This window comes from Myotis myotis, unplaced genomic scaffold (assembly GCF_014108235.1).
Source record: "Myotis myotis isolate mMyoMyo1 unplaced genomic scaffold, mMyoMyo1.p scaffold_m19_p_8, whole genome shotgun sequence".
Classification (NCBI taxonomy): domain Eukaryota; kingdom Metazoa; phylum Chordata; class Mammalia; order Chiroptera; family Vespertilionidae; genus Myotis; species Myotis myotis.
Window position 1 is genome coordinate 55677160 of NW_023416390.1, and position 3049 is coordinate 55680208.

A 3049-nucleotide genomic window follows, 5' to 3' on the forward strand; every position below is an offset into this window, starting at 1 on the left:
CTGATATGCAGGATGTATTTTCATTGTTACAAATTGAACATAATTAAAGCATAGTGATTAATCACAAAAACAATTTGTAATTATATATGTGTTTTCCAATGGTCTTAGGCAACCCCTGTGAAAGGGTCCTTCGACCCCCAAAGGGGTCGCGACCCACAGGGTGAGAACCGCTGCCTTATAGGAAGTGGGCAGAGGGAGATTTGATACATGCAAGGAGAAGGCAATGTGAGGGTAGGGCAGAAAGGGATCTGAAGATGCTGGCCTTAAAGACTGGAGTTATGCAGCCACAAGCCAAGTAATGCCAGAGCCATCAGAAGCTGGAAGAAGCAAGGAAGGGATTGTTACACACTGGCAACTAACACACACATGAAAAATGAAACCAGAACCAATTGTGGCCAGGGTGGTGGCAGACACATACAGCTTTCAGAAGCAGTACTGGCTGAAGTCCCAGGACTTCAAGTACAAGGTGAGCTTTGAGACAACTCCCAAAGGGTGTGGCATGGAGTCCTATGCATTGTATTTGCTGTGTAGTCTCTGACTTTCTTGACAGTTCTATGTGCTGCCTGATTTACTTTCATAAATGACTTTTCTGCTTGAGCTAGAGTGGATTCTGTTTTCTCCATTTGAGATCCCTAGCTATAACAATAATAGCTATTATCTTCACAAAATTAGCGTTACCTTAAACATGCTGGCCATCCTAACCTATAGCCAACCCCCTTCTTCCCACATATTTATCCATATGAAAACCAATTAAACTAAAAAGAGAGAGTAACCAGGGTATGGAAAAGAAAAGAAGGTGATATCAGAAGCATATTCATTTTCATTAAAATAAATTAAGTCACTGCATTTAACCAAAATAGCAATGAGCCCCGCCCAATCCTATTTTGAGGAGATAAAATGGGTACTTTAAAGACTGTAGACTATTGTAAATGAATAATATACAATTCCTGCTCTGGAATCTTGCCCTGTGGTTTAGTGAAAGGACATGCTTCTCTCCCTTACTACTCCAAGTATGGCCCAGGGACCTTCAGTATCAACAAAGAACTTGGAAATGTAGAATCCCAGACTTTAAATGACTCCTACCAAACCAGAATTTGCATTCTAACAAGATTCCCAGGTGACTCATATACATATTAAAAGTTGAGAAGCACTTCAAGAGGGGAGCAGGAGGAGGACCTCATACAAGAGATGGCATTTGATTTGGCACTTAAGTTGACACTTGGGTTGAACTACAGAGAAAGATACACCAGAAAAACACCTTAAGTAAAGGCATGAGTGTGGGACAGTATGAAACATGATCACATCATAAAGTGTTAAGATATCCCACATCTATATATATAATATATATATAATAGCCTAAGCAACCTTTACAGTGGAACAACTGGTCACTATGATGTGCACTGATCACCAGGGGGCAGACACTCAATGCAAGAGCTGCCCCCAGGTGGTCATTGCACTCCCACAGGGTAAGCACTGCTCAGCCAGAAGCCAGGCTCATGGCTGGCGAGCACAGATGTGGCAGCAGGAGCCTCTCTCAACTCCAAGGCAGCACTACCGGCAGCAGGTGCAGTGGGCCAAGATGGGCGAAAATGGTGTGGCGCCCAGCCCTGGTTTAGGCTCCTCCCTGGCCACCTCCGCTTGGCACACTGCTACATCCCCCGAGGGGTCCTGGACTGTGAGAGGGCACAGGCTGGGCTGAGGGACCGCCCCCCTTCAGTGCACAAATTTCGTGCACTAGGCCTCTAGTATAGAATAAATAAGGATCAGATTATGGATGATTTAAGAGTCAGGCTATAGACTTTTCACTTTAGCAGGAGAAACTGAAAGTATTTGAAAGGGCAGGGAACAGGGTGATATGACCAGAACTGTGCTTTAGGAACTTTAGTCTAACCATATGTGTCCAGTTGATTTGGGGGGGATAACTAGAGGTACAAGCTCAGTAGGGAGCCGATGACAATTGTTCAGGCAACAACACGGTAATGACAGTATAAGGGAAAGGAAGGTTCTGAAGAAATAAAAAGAACTTGGTACTGTTTGGGGATGGGAGAGATGGCATCAACAGAAAAATCCAAAGTCTGGGTGTTCAGCAAGAAAGATAAATTGAAGGAGCAGTAAAGTTGCTGAATTTGGGTATTAGTCTTATTGATTTTGATGCATCAGAAGAACATACAGGTATGTGCATTTGGAAATGTGAGATTAGATTAGAGCTCGGAAGAGAGGTAAAATCTAGAAAAAGCTTTGGGAGAAATTTGCATGAAGGTGATAACTGCTACCTGGGAAACATGATACCAGTGGGAAAAGTGTGGATGGTGAGAAAAGAGAGCAAGGAAAGAGCCCCGAGTAATAACTTCACTTAGGGATGGAAGGAGGAAGAAAAGAAAATGTAACAGCCAGGGATCTTGGGAGCAAACCACAGAACCCAACTCGGGCTCACCTAAGCAGAAAAGGAAGTGGGGGCTCTCTCACGGTGAGTGAGAAGAGGAAAACTAGGCTCAGAAAACAAGAAGGAACCAAATGCGCTGGCAGCTGTGAGCCAGGACAAGCTCACACAGGCCACAGAAGTTTGGTAAGGATGCTGTCACTGACGTGCTGTCTGCAGGGCATGCTCAGCCAGCTGACACCTCGCCCTTGCTTGGGCAAGGAGACTTGGTGCAACTTCCACCTGGAGAAATAATTCCTAACCATCCTGGACAGGAGTCTCTGATTGACAGGGTTCAGGGAGTCAGCATGCTGGCAGCCAGAGGGGAGGAGAGGGAGGAAGTGAGGAGGTACACCCTTCACCCACCGGAAGGTTCTGCTTGTCTTCCCACCCTTTCCCCCGCCCCCGCCCCCCAACCCACCGCGATCTCCCCTAACAGACAGAGATCCAGATGTGAAGCAGCCCAAAACTGACAGAAGTTCACTAAAGCAAGGGGGAAGGAAAAGCAGCAGAGGAATCAGGATGCAGTTTCATCAGAGGAGAGAGTGGGAGGGAGAGAAGTGAGGGGGGAAGTTGGGGGGGGGGGAAGGGGTGTATCATTGGTCACATGGTCACTGGCAACAAACAACA